This window comes from Lissotriton vulgaris, chromosome 4_1 (genome assembly GCF_964263255.1).
Source record: "Lissotriton vulgaris chromosome 4_1, aLisVul1.2, whole genome shotgun sequence".
In the NCBI taxonomy this organism is placed as follows: Eukaryota; Metazoa; Chordata; class Amphibia; order Caudata; family Salamandridae; genus Lissotriton; species Lissotriton vulgaris.
The window spans coordinates 101,054,578-101,067,764 of NC_141691.1; the positions used below are offsets into that span (position 1 = coordinate 101,054,578).

Genomic DNA, 13,187 nt, shown 5'->3' on the forward strand with positions numbered 1-13,187 from the left:
CCTTCCGGGCTGCTCGTAACAGACCGAAGCAACCTCCTGCAACCTTCTGCGCGTGGGTCTTAAAGGTTAGTTGGGGTTCGAACCAGATCCCCAGGCTTTTAATTTGCTCCTTGGGGGGAGGAAGGTCCCCCATGCAGGGGGGCCACAACTCAGGGGGCAGGGAGGTGATTTGATTGCCCAAAAACATGATCTCGGTCTTAGTTCCATTCAATTTAAGTTTTGAGCTAGACATCCAGGAGGAAATGGCCATGAGGCAATCCGGGAGGTCATCCGGGTGGCCCCCTTGTTGTGACAGCGAGACGACAAGCTGAGTGTCGTCTGCGTAGCTGATAGATTTGATCCCAAATGGGGCTACTACCTTCTCTAACGGGGCCATATAGACATTAAACAGTGTGGGGCTAAGGGAGGAGCCCTGCGGCACCCCACACTGGAGGGGGGTGGAGTTGGACATAGAGCCATTTTCCCATATCCTGAAGGATCGATTGTCCAGGAAGGACTGCATCCATCTAAGGGCTGACCCTGTAATGCCCAGCTTGGCAAGGCGTTGAGCCAGAACTGCATGGTCTACGGTATCGAATGCAGCGCTTAGATCCAGGAGGATCAGGGCTACTGATCCCCCTGAATCCAAGATGCATCTTACCTCTTCAGTCACCGCTAAGAGGGCGGTGTCTGTGCCCTGACCAGGGCGAAAGCCCGTTTGGGAGTCACTTAGGAGGTGGTTAGACTCCAGGAACTCTGAGATCTGCCTATTCACAACTTTTTCGGCTACTTTGCTCAATCCAGGTAGAAGGGAGATTGGGCGAAAGTTGGCCAAATCGGAGGTGTCTAGTCCCGGTTTCTTTAAGAGCGTTTTGACTCTGGCCTGCTTCCAGCTCGGGGGCACTATGCCCGTAGATAGTGACGCATTAAGTAGCTCGGTGGCTACTGGGGCAATAGTATTCGTGATTTGTTTTAGAATGTGCATCGGGACTGGGTCAGAGGGAGAACCACTTTTTATATTAGATAGGATGTTACAGAAGTCTTCCCTGGAAATACAGCTGAATGCCTCAAACTGAGGGCAGGAAGGGCCAGGGGAAGGAGCCTCGATGGGTACTGTAACAGAGGATTGAGGGAGGCTATCAAGGATTTTCCGTATTTTTGCATCGAAAAATTCTGCTAGCTGGTTGCATTTTAGTACAGGGTCGTTATGAACCAAAGTTGGAGCCAGAACTTTGAGGAGCTGGTTAACAACTTTAAATGTTTTTCTGGCGGAGTTGGCCGAAAGTCTAATTTTTTCCTCAAAAAAACAGCTTTAGATTTATGCCGTGCCGATTTGTAGAGTCTTAGGGCGGCTTTATATGCGGTTTTGTTAGTAGGTGCCCAGTCTTTCCGCCACAAGCGCTCCGCTCTCTTACAATCTTTTCTGAGTTCTCTTAGTTCGGGCGAGAACCAAGGGGATTTAAAAGTATTGCTCTTTTTAGTGCTAGGTTTAAGGGGCAGAACCGAGTCCAAGGACTTAGTGAGCCAGTCGTGAAAATTTATATCTGCTTGTAGGACATCGGATTCTGCAGGGGGTGCCGATTGTTCGAGAGCAATTGTCAGGTTCTCTACTGATAACCTCGGCCACGGCCTTTGAAGTATACGGGGACAGGATGCCTTGGTTTTTTCAGTATAGAATTCCCACGAAAATGGCACTACAAAATGGTCTGACCATAGGAGGGGCAGTGGGGGTTTGGCTACAAGCTGGGGGATGTTTGAAAAGATCGGGTCCAACAGGTGGCCTTTGTTGTGGGTGGCTTCCTTGCTTGCCAGCTCAAGGTCAAAGGAGTTAAGGTTAGTGATCAAATCCACAGCTAAGTTGTCCTTGGGGTCGTCAAAATGTAGATTCGGGTCTCCCAGGATCAGGAAATTAGGGGCCTGGGCAGCTGCTGCTAAGGTAGTTTCTAGTAGGGAGTCAGAAAAGTGTTTTAGGCTCCCCGGAGGTCTATAGATAAGAAGACCTGACAGAGAGTGAGTGGGTGAAAGCTGAATATTAAAGCTTGCGCTTTCTGCGTCTGAGATTCCACCCTCCTGCAATCTACAGGTCAGGGACTCCTTATGGATTATAGCGAGCCCCCCTGACATCTTCATCCCTTAACATATTTTTCATGAAAACTCCTACCCGCAGAACAGAACTACACAATATCTGAACGAGAACTATTGGCTATAAAAGACATTTTTGCAGAATGGAGACATCATCTCTTAGGAGCGAAACATACTGTCACAATCAACACTGACCATAGGAACTTACAGTTCCTTGCTTCCATCAAGGCATTAACACCGAAGCAAATGAGATGGTTGCATTTCTTTAGTGAATTCGATTTTTTGATAATTTATAGACCAGGTCAAAGACAGTTGTTATCTGACACTTTCTCTCGTCTACATGAGAAAGAATCACAAGATCCAAAAAAGAGTGCTCAAAACATAATTTCGATCAGCAGGATTGTAGCTGTAACGCAATCTGACACTTTCTTACAACAGGTTAAAAGAGAATTGAAAGAAATTGATCCTGAATCATGGAATCGCAAAAGACATTGTTCGTCCTCTGACGGGTTATATTTTTTATAAGAATGGAAAGGGGCGACCAATCGGTCCCCCCGAACGTATGGTGGAGTACCCCGATCCCCCCGGGAAGCCATTTTGGGCGGGAGGCGCGTCTCGGCTGGTATGCCCGAAGCGGCGTAGCCGGGGCGCGCTTTTTCCCGCCCAAGAGTGGGTTGTCCTAGACACCGAAGCCGTCCGCCACGCCCAGGGAGGCGGAAGGGGGCGGGTTCACGCCCGCCCCGAGAAGAATAAAAGGAGCCACAAGCCAAGAAAGCATCCTCTTGTTCCTGTGCTCTGAAGCTGCACCTCCTCGCTGCACGTGAGCTCGAGACGGAACGAAGAGCCATTTTTGAAATTTGTAATTTCTCTCTTTTCTCTTCTAGCACTGCAAATCATGCCGGGCAAGAGAGTCGCAAAGAAGGTCAGCACCGACCAGATGCTCCGGATGTTGGTGAAGGACATGGCAGAGATGAAAAGGAAAATGGCGGCCAGGGACGATGCGGGAAGGCCAAAAAGACCCAACCCGACGGAGGCCCCGGCCGGCAGAAGGAAGAGGGCCAGGAATGGGTCAAACGAGGACGAGGTCCCAGTTCCGGAGGCTCCCCCGATGAGCCCTCCTAGACCAGCGGAGATTCCCGCGCCGGCTCCTGCCGAGGGCCAGCAGATCCCCGTTGTGGTTATCCCAGTGGACGAAGGGGACATGCCCCCGGAGTCGGCCGCCCAGTTGGCGGCATGGCTGGGTAATAGCAGCGGGCGTTCCGTGGCTCCGGGGGACACGGCTGAGGAGGCCAAGCAATTAATGAGGCAGTTGCGGCAGTCTCGAGAGGCCGCGAAACCTCCTTGTCCGTTTGTTTCCCCGCAGGCTCCAGTAGAGCAACCCGCAGCGGGCACGAGTTCGGCAGCAACGGCGGTTACAGCTTCTAGCTCAGGTAAGCAGCTAATGCCGATTGCGGGGAAGGGGTCGGTACCCTCGAGAAGGGAGAAATTGGCTCAGCATATCCCGATGGAGGTCAAAGAACGGATATGGGCTGAGAAATACGTAAACATGTTCTCCTTACTAACCGACCACTATGAGATCGAGCATCTGAAAGTTCAGAAGGAACTCATGCATCCGAGTGTTTGGCGCGCAAAAATGGCCGCCTTTAGAGTCGATGAGACGATAGGTAACTGGGGTAGAGCATTTGGCATATTCACTTCAATTATGGGGGAACGGAGACCCGATTTGTTGACCGAGTTACCTGTGTACCAGTCACGTATTATGGAATATTCGCAGACATATGGTGGCAATGAGTGGTTTTGTTATGATAATATTTTTCGTAAGGCCAAAGAGTTCGATGCGTCTCTGACGTGGGATTGTTATGACTACATTTCTTGGCAAAAGATGGAACAATCAGGCATGTTAAAGGCGCCATTGTTGGGGGGGGGTGGGGGTGAACTTTCCCGCCAACCATCCGGGGCGCCCTTTCGGACAGGAGCAAGTAACGAGCATCACCCAAAGCCGAACGGCAATACAGGTAAAAAAGGGGTATGCTGGAACTTTAACAGGGGAAAGTGTACGAGGCCCCACGGGTCATGCAAGTTTAGACATGAATGTGGGGGGTGTGGACAGTCTTCGCATCCCGAGACCATGTGCAGAGCCAAAACGGGTGATAACGGCAGTAGGGGAAGCGCCAAACAGGTCTGACAAAGTCCAAGGGGCGGCTTTACCTACACCGGTTGATACCATGGCAATGATTCCTTGGCTCAGCGAATACCCTGATCATGTCTCCGCTGGGGTGCTGCGAGATGGGTTTTCTTACGGTTTCCGCATCCCGGTGGGGAATTTTCAGGGGAAAGCACAGTGTAGGAACCAACTCTCGGTCCTGCATAATACGGCAGTGGTGCAAGCAAAGATTGGGAAAGAAGTAGCCCGGGGTTGGGTGGCAGGACCATTCAACACGCCACCAGTTCCTAATTTCGTTTGTTCACCTTTGGGAGTGGTCCCCAAGAAGGACCCGGGTGAGTTTAGACTGATACATAATTTGTCAGCCCCGAGGGATTTGTCAGTTAATGATGCAATAGACCCAGGGCTTTGTTCGGTGAAGTACGCATCCTTCGATGATGCAGTCGCCATGTTGAATCGCCTGGGGCCCGGAGCGCTGATGGCCAAATCTGACATCGAGTCTGCTTTCCGGTTGCTCCCGGTACACCCGGACGATCAGCGTCTCCTGGGCTTCATGTTTCAGGGGCGCTATTACATGGATAAATGTATGCCAATGGGCTGTTCCATATCGTGTGCTTATTTTGAAAAATTCAGTTGTTTTCTGCAATGGGCATTCACAAGGATTACGGGTTTCCAGCATGTCATGCATTATCTAGACGATTTTCTGTTTCTAGGGGCAGCCGGGGACACAGAATGTGCTCAGGCTCTGAATGAATTTTGTGATTTGATGAGACAGTTTGGTGTGCCATTGGCGCCAGGTAAGACTGTGGGGCCCTCAACTTCGCTCGAGTTTCTTGGAATAGAACTCGATTCCAAAGAAGGTTGCTTCCGCTTGCCAGACGGAAAAGTGCGGAAATTCATGGCTTCGCTCGAAGCATGTATTAAAGAAACTAAGGTGAACTTGCATCAATTACAGCAGACTGTGGGGCAGTTGAATTTCGCCCTTAGAGTGATGCCAATGGCCCGCCCCTTTTCCCGCTCGATTGCACAAGCCATGGTCGGTCTTAAAGAAGGGCATCACCGCACGAGGCTCTCGGCCGAGATTCGCCAGGACATGCGCATTTGGTTGGCATTTCTGGCGGACTTCAATGGTCGGGTTGTCTGGACGAAGCCGGCGGTGTCCTCCGATGAGTTGGGGCTGTGGACAGATTCGGCGGGGAGTATAGGTTTTGGCGCCATCTTTGGCAATCACTGGTCGGCTCAAACATGGCCGTCATGGTGGCTCGAGTGTGGACTTACGAGTAACATTGCTTTTCTTGAATTGTTCCCTATTTTGGTGGCTTTGAAAACATGGCCTGAGGGGTTGAGGGATCGCTCTGTGGTGTTCTGGTCTGATAACATGACCGTCGTCGAGTGTATCAATAGTCAGGCAGCACGATGCAAGTGGATCCTGAGGTTGCTCAAGGAAATTGTTTTACTATGTATGCAATTGAACGTGCTCTTTAGAGCGAGGCATGTGCCAGGGGTACTGAATCAAGCTGCTGATGCGCTTTCTCGTTTCCGCATGCAGGCCTTCTGGGGTTTTCTGCCCACAGCGGACCCGGTGGCGGCACCATTTCCCGAAGCTCTCTGGTCTCTCGGTGCCCCGAACTACAAAACCTCGTGGGAGAGAGTTTAGCACCCAGGACAAGGAAGGCATATGAAGGGGCGTTCCGTTCCTATTGGTCCTTTTTGGGTTCTGCTAGGGGAGAGCTTTGGGGTCAGGAAGAATTTGGCATAAAGTTTTTATTGTCTCTACGCAGGGCAGGCAAATCGGTGGCCACGGCCCAGAGGCATCGGGCCGCCATTTCCTTCATGGCGCGGGCTCATGGTATCCAGGACCCTACAGCGTCTTTCGTGGTACAGAAAGCGCTGCGTGGGTGGCAACGCCTTGAGGGTCGCAGAGTAGATGAAAGGCACCCGATAGGTCTGGATAGGTTGGCCCTATTACTGTCCGTACTCCCTGCTACTTGTTCATCCCAGGCGGAAACAGTGTTATTCCGGGCCGCTTTTGCATTAGCATTTCATGGGGCTATGCGGGTAAGCGAATTGGTGGCAAAGAATAAGCAGGATACGGGGGGTGGACTGTGCCGAGAGCACATTCAAGTAAAGGGGGAGACGATGATTGTCTCGTTTGTCAGGTCCAAGACCGATCAAGGCGCGATCGGGGATAGTGTAGTAGTCCAGCGGATCCCCGGATCTCCCATGTGCCCGGTTGCATGCGTCGAGGAATATTTGGCGCAGAGGGCGGCATCATGGGGAGGGACCTTGCTGAGGCATGCAGATGCCACCCCACTGACGAAGTTTCAGTTCCAGCGGGTGCTTGCAATGGCAATCTCGGCCGCGGGCCTGAACCCGGGCGAGTTTGGGACTCATTCCTTCCGGATAGGGGCTGCTACAGAGGCTACAGCCAGGGGTCTGAGTGTTGAAAAAGTGAAACAGTTGGGGCGTTGGTCCTCGAATTGTTACAAAAGGTATGTGCGGTTGCACATGTTGTGAAGCTGATATCATGTACTCACGCTTCTTGTTTTTTGTTTGGTTACAGTTTTGCAAACCTACGAGGCGGGGCGGACTGTGCAGTCGGCCCGACACCTGGGAACCAGCAGTCAGAGATCACCGGCTGATGAAAGAGTGGCGTGGGTCGTGGGCCACTCATACGTGAGGCGTGCCGGGGACGTATTCAAAGCAGGTGACTTGATTCACACAGCTGGGGAATACGGGTACAGGGTGACCTTCTACGGAAGGGGCGGGCTCTGTATTGACCAGTTTCAACCTTTTCTTGAGGGTTTGTTAGGGCGGACAAGGTCACCGGCAGCTATAATCATAGTACATCTTGGGGGCAATGATTTGGTGACCACTGGTAGACGACTACTTCTCGAGGCGATACTATCCACAGTAAGTTGGTTGGCGAGGAGGGTTCCAGGGTGCACAATTGCATGGTCCCATATGATTCCACGAAAGGTGTGGCGGGGGGCTAATTCAGTGTCTGCTATAAATCATTCTGTGAAAAAGATTAACAACAAGCTTGGTAGACTGTTCCGTACCAGTACTTTGCATTCGATTCCTCATGGTTGTATCAGGGGGGACAATATGTATCTAGAGGATGGGGTCCATTTGTCCCGGGTGGGGAATTCTTTACTCATAGGAGACCTCGTAGCCTGGTTAAGGAGTTTGCAACATGACCTTTAGGTAGGAGTTTTGTGGGGGGTCCGGATAGCCGGTCAACTATGCGGCCTGTGGCGGTAAGGTCATGATCGGTGAGCAGTCATTGGAAGATCCCTAGGGGGGGGCGTCACCCATTACGGATGGGAGCGCCCGGGGGGAGGTGGCCATTGGCCCCTCAACGGGGAGGCGGTCCCTTCTAAAGGACGGGACGCCTAAAGGAAAGGGAAGGCGGTCAAGGCCCCTCCCTGGATAGGAGGGGCTACGGGCCCCTCCTGGGAATTTCCCGGGGCCAGGACATCTGCGACGGCAGATGTGGTAAGTTGTGTAGGGTGGGGAGGGGGGTCTACGCTACCTTCTAGACACCTCACACGAGTCCTCGGACGACCACGTACATGGCGTCGAGTTAACAGGGGCCCCCGTCAAGACAAGGGAAATTGGTATGGCACACGAGGTGAAGTCCTCTGTGCGGCCGCCCCTCACAAGTGAGGGGGGAGTTCTGGTTTAGGGATCTGACACCGGTTACGACCTTGCCGTTGGCCCTTAACGTTAGGATGTACAATTTCAATTTGAAATGCATTTTTTGTAAGGATGTTAGTATCGGCTAGGAGAACCTTTGTATTAGATATATGTTAAGGTTAGCCAAACATCGTAATGTGGATATGAAATTGTACATGATATGAAACTGTTATTTTAATGTTTTGATTTTGTTTCATATTTTAATAAATACGGCCGGGAAGGGTAACTCCCTTCCCGCCTTCCAAAAGTTCAAGAACTGTTTCCGGTTTCCCAATTCTTGGGGATTGTGTTGAGAGGGGGTGGCGGGTATCTCAGCCATAAAGGTTATATGTACCTACAGAAGAATTGAGACAGACACTTATAGCTTGGCATCATGACTCCAGCCCTTCAGGTCACCCAGGTATTCATAAGACTGTTGAATTGTGTTCATGAACCTTTTGGTGGAATACCTTAGGACGAGACGTCCAAGATTATGTAAAAAAATGTCCCATTTGTGCTCATAATAATTCTCAACACACAGCTCCGGTTGGTGATTTACAACCATTACCCATTCCACCAGTCCCTTGGCACACAATTAGTGTCGATTTTGTCACAGATATGCCCCCATCGAAGGGTTTTACAACAATCCTTGTGGTAGTAGATTTATTATCTAAAATTAGTAATTTTATTCCCCTGTCTAAATTAACTTCTGCAATGGAGTTCAGTGATGTTTTTATCCAGAATGTTGCTAAACTGCATGGTTTGCCTAGCAAAATTGTTTCAGATACGGGCCCGCAATTCGTCTCAAAATTTTGGAAACATTTATGTCAAAAATTAGAAATTTAAGTAGCATTGTCATCAGCATTCCATCCACAAACTGATGGCCCAAGAGAAAAGGTTAACCAATTCTTGTAACAATCATTAAGATGTTTTCTAGCTACATTCACTTCCCAATGGGACAAGGCCTTGCCTTTAGCAGGATTTGCTTATAATAACAGCGAACATACTGCCCTAGGTTGTTCACCTTTCTACTTTATGTCTGTTATCCTCAAAATATTCCAGTACAATTAAGATTGGACCAAGAAGAATTATCTGCAGTGTCAGAAAAAATTAACCAATTGCACCTTTTCCAAGAAAATATCAGAAATTTCTTTGTGAAAGAAAAAGACAGACAAGTATAGAAATCCAGAACTCTCTTACAAGATTGGTGATCTAGTTTGGTTATTTACTCGGAATATCCGACTGGAGGGACCCAGAAAATTACAACCCCGTTTCATAGGATCCTTCCCTATCCAAGAGATCCTAAACCTAGTTTCAATTCGGCTCTCGCTGCCCCCAGAATATACCATGCACCCAGTCTTCCATGTTTCTTTATTAAAACCTCATCAACCAGGAACCCGAAAAGATAATCCTCCTCCTCCTCCGATCATTGTAGAAGATCACCTTGAATATGAGGTGAAACAAATTCTAGACACAAAAAGGATGCATGGAAGATTGTTTTACCTAATTGATTGGAAAGGCTCTGACGCTGCTCGAAGGTCTTGGGAACCAGCGTCTAATGTTAATGCCCCACAATTGGTAAGACTATTTTATGCCCGCAATCCAAATAAACCACGACCCATAGGCGGCCTTTACGGGGGAGAACTGTCACGGTCACACAGAATCCCTATCATGCTAAGTGTTCTGAACCCCCCCTATAACTCATTTGAATGATTGAATGGCAAGATATTGTTTAGTTTCCTATGCTATATTAAGTAAACTGTTTAAATCCAATACTCAGATAATGCATATTGTAAAGTGATAATGAGATATTGCATTCTGTGGAGCTATGGTTGACTGTTGTTATTAAAAGCTGCAATGACTTGTTCTGAGTCTTGTTCTCTCTCATGTACATCGGGGCGCGGCATCCGTCAGTTGACACGTGCCGTTTCTGCATAATTATTCACGAGGCGCACGCGGCTGAAGAAATCCTATTTAAAGCTGCTCGCGCCTGAATCCGACGCTTAGTCTCGTCGGATAAGGAACCCTTACCTGAGCTCCCGCCGGTCCTGACTTCGCGCCTTGAATTCCGGCATTGGATTTTCCCATTGCTTCCTGGAGAAGTCTTCTTCGTCACTTCCTGGGCACGACCTTGGAGAACTCTTTAGCTTCTGGGTCTCGCGTTGCTGGGGAATCCTAAAAGAAACAACAGAGAAAACAACAAAACAGATAATTGACTCAACAAATATTTGGAGCCTTATTTGCATACATCGATGTATACGTTTGTTTGGATTTTTGAACAATAAGAGTTTTTTTGTGGAAGTCGAGCATTGTGATTGGGCACAGACAGTCTAATAGACATTTATCAGAAAGAGTTTATTTCAAAATAGACTTTGGGCATTTTATTACTACAATCGGTGGTAAGAAGGATTACCACTAAACAAAGGTAACAGTTGGGCATTTGAATACAGTGCAGTTTAAGAATGCCAATGTGTGTTAACAGGAAAGTGCAGTTAATTGTTGATGTTTAATGTTACAGGGCAAGAGAGTCGTGCTAATCAAAAGGCTGTGATATGAGACGCTGTGATTACTTCCTTTGGGTGCAGCAATAAGTAATCTTAGGTAAACATGTTTTAAGAGTCTTGTATACTTTAAGTTAACTCTAGGAGTGAGTGCATGAGTGTAATTCCATTGTTTAGTCACTCTCTTAGGTGCTTTCTGATGCTGTTAGATAGAAGAAGCAGCGCTAAGCTAGAGAACAGACCAACTGACAGCACTGCACAAGCCAAGCCCAAACAAGACTCTCTCTTGTCTCTTTGTCTCGCAATTCTCCTTTCGCTTGGAAGACCCATCAAATTTTACAGAGTTTATAGGTCTCTGATGTTCGACTGGTTTTTGGAGGGATTTGGATTCGTACATCTCACAAGAGAAGAAACTGGAGTTCAGGTGAGTGGTTATCGTGACATTAAATCCCTGCTGCTTACGCACCTTATCGCCCGTTTTGGGATCTTATCGCTGATCTGGCTGGTGGTTGAGAATGTTGCGGAGTGGTGTTGTCGCTGCTTTTGGCACGGGAACGCCTACTCTGCATATCATTAGCGTTAGTTGCCGGGGTCATCTGTTGCGATGTTCTTTGCGGCTGCTATCGCAAGTAAACTGGTGATATCGGCTGTTAGCACCAGTTTGTGAATAGGGCGAAACATTTTCACCACTTTGGCTGCGATAAAGTGCCGATAACTCGGCGAGAAGTCCCTAAGAATATGCCCTAGTATTTGTAAAAACTATGCTATTGAAAGTAAAAAGCTCTATAAGTCTGCTAAATAGTCAATATACTGTTTGACCAACTGAGAACATCGGAAGTGATGTTGGTCACTGGGCAAATGTAATCATCATCAGTTCCCACACCAGCCGCTGAGGAAACACTCAATACCTTTGTTCTTGTTGCAGAGTTCTATTGTCAAATAAATATCCAAGGGTTAATAATCCGTGATCAGAGAACATCAACCAAAAGACAGCCTGTTAGGTAGGGAAAATCCACAACCCCAAGAAGTCACACTCTATGTAAGCAAATGTTAAACAGAACAATCCTTATATAAAAGAATCAATCCTTACTCCTACCTGATAGAAGTAGAGTCCCGGAAAGGTTAGAAGAGGAAACTGAAGGTCAGAGTAGAGCACCAGTGGTGATAATCTCTCTTATCACTGCTCGCTGCTTGTTGACAGACTGGAGTAACCGCCTTTCCATTATCTCCTTAGCAGGCAGTTTGAAACGGGAAACCTTTCCACGTGCTGCGAGGCGGAAGCCAAGGGTTCCACAGCACTCCCACTGAGCAGCTACGTACATTCAAGGACAATCCGTGGAACAAGTGCTTGGAAAACAGCAGTTCACCACCTGAATCCCAAAACCCAGCTTCTCCTAACCAGGAGAATGAAACAGAGGAAAATTATTTTGCAAAAAGTAAACTCGTTGCTAAAATCAGGCAGATAAACATCGAACCCCTGAGCCGCCATATAAAGTTGGAGACCTAGTCTGGCTGTCCACCCGAAACATCCACTTGGATGGGCCAAGAAAATTAATATCCCATTTCATAGGCCCATTTCCCTTTGAAAAGATTTTGAACCAAGTTTCAGTTCTCTTGTTATTACCAACCGATTATAAAATCCATCCAGTTTTCCATTTATCCTTACCAAAACACCATAACCCTGGAACCAGAAAAGATAACCTCCCTCCTCTGATTATAGTAAATGATCATCTAGAGTACGAGGTTAATCGAATACTTGACGCTAAGAGAATAAATAAAAAATGTCATTATATAATTGATTGGAAAGGCTATGATGCTGCTGAAAGATCTTGGGAACCGGCATCCAATGTTAATGCTCCTAGATTAGTCAGACTCTTCTACCCCCTTCACCCAAACAAACCACGACCTATAGGACAACCTTTGCGGGGGAGAACTGTCATGACTGCCAGAAATCCCACTCAAGCTATGCACCTTGAAATCCTACTCATGATATGTCCTCTTGATTATATGGAAATAAATAAATCATAGTCATGATGCTCATGTTAGGTTCATATTGATAAAAGTGGTTTATAAAGGTTTAGCATTACAATGTACTGTAAAACTGGTTAACTAAACCGTACTTGCTGCAGTCTTTTCCTGTTCATCAAAAGGAATTGCCAGGCATGAGGACAAGCACATGGTTAATTGTCAAACGAGGCATAAAGCACTTTGGTTCTTGGTTTTCATGTTTCACTGGACTAATAGAATGTAGACAACAAGCCAGAGAAAGTAGTTCTAAAGTTTTAGAGGAACAACTAATTATGTTTAGGTAATGACATTAATATTTGAATGTTAATGTAAAGTGTATCCAAATCGGCAATTCCTTATGTGGTGACATATCTTATGAATGGTTCCTATGTTTAGATATCATCCTGGATGCTGTCAGTTCAGGGACTACCTACCCACTACAGGAAGACTCGAACTAAGAATCATCAGGGTGTCCCAAGTACGAGCATCCAAAGAGCGTCTTTTCTTTGTCCTTTTGATTCCCATCCCCCTTTCCCCTTGGGGGCTTTCCAGATTTCAGAGTGTTCACTTATCTCTGCTGTTTGGGAAGCTTCTAGGGAGAATGGGGTTCGGTCGTTGTTATAAAAGAGCAAGGAGATCAGGTGAGTGGCTTGCTTGACCCAGGGACTTTTCTATGAATCCTCATGCATTGTAAATTAGGCTTGGTTCCAAGAAGCTGATCGGCATTTATTAAGCACACAAGTGGGTGAAAGGTCAGTGCTAGAACCATTATGCAG

The 13,187-nt window shown here is 47.7% G+C and overlaps 1 long non-coding RNA gene across 1 annotated transcript in view; it reads right to left on the reverse strand.

Annotated features, from left to right (window-relative positions):
- The window catches only part of LOC147718430 (uncharacterized), a 29,878-nt gene extending 18,112 nt beyond the window's left edge, over positions 1-11,766 (reverse strand). Inside the window, exons 1-2 of the long non-coding RNA XR_015309976.1 lie at positions 11,501-11,766; positions 9,935-10,078 (exon numbers count right to left, since the gene is read on the reverse strand). This is a non-coding gene — a long non-coding RNA (uncharacterized LOC147718430). The remainder of the gene's footprint in view (positions 1-9,934; positions 10,079-11,500) is intronic.
- Between the last annotated feature and the right edge of the window lie 1,421 nt (positions 11,767-13,187).